Here is a 420-nt window from a genome sequence, read left to right on the forward strand (position 1 = left end):
TCTTCACTCTCCTCTTCCTCATCCTTCATCCCTCTCCTTTTCCTCCTCCCTTATCCCTCTCCTTTTCTCCTTCATTCCACTCCTCTTCCTCCTCCCTTATCCCTCTCCTCTTCCTCACCCTCCTTTTTCTCATCCTTCATCCCTCTCCTCTTCCTCCTCCTTCATCACCAGGAACTTCCCTTCTTCACTCTCCTCTTCCTCATCCTTCATCCCTCTCTTTCTGTCCTTCATCCCTCTCCCCTTCCTTCCTCTCCTCTTTCTCTTCCCCCATCCCTCTCCTCTTCCTCACTTTCCTCTTCCTCGTCCTTCCTCACTCTCCTTCTCTCCTTCATCTCTCACCTCTTCCTCCTCCTTCATCCTTCCCCTCTCCCTCCTCCTCCTCCTCTTCCTCCTTTTTCATCCCTCCCCCTTCATCTTCCC

The 420-nt window shown here is 52.4% G+C and overlaps 1 protein-coding gene across 1 annotated transcript in view; it reads right to left on the minus strand.

Moving 5' to 3' along the window:
- LOC107199019 (MLLT6, PHD finger containing) overlaps positions 1-420 on the minus strand; it is a 46,105-nt gene that overhangs the window by 25,179 nt on the left and 20,506 nt on the right. The window lies entirely within an intron of this gene.

This window comes from Parus major, unplaced genomic scaffold (assembly GCF_001522545.3).
Source record: "Parus major isolate Abel unplaced genomic scaffold, Parus_major1.1 Scaffold408, whole genome shotgun sequence".
Lineage (NCBI taxonomy): Eukaryota > Metazoa > Chordata > Aves > Passeriformes > Paridae > Parus > Parus major.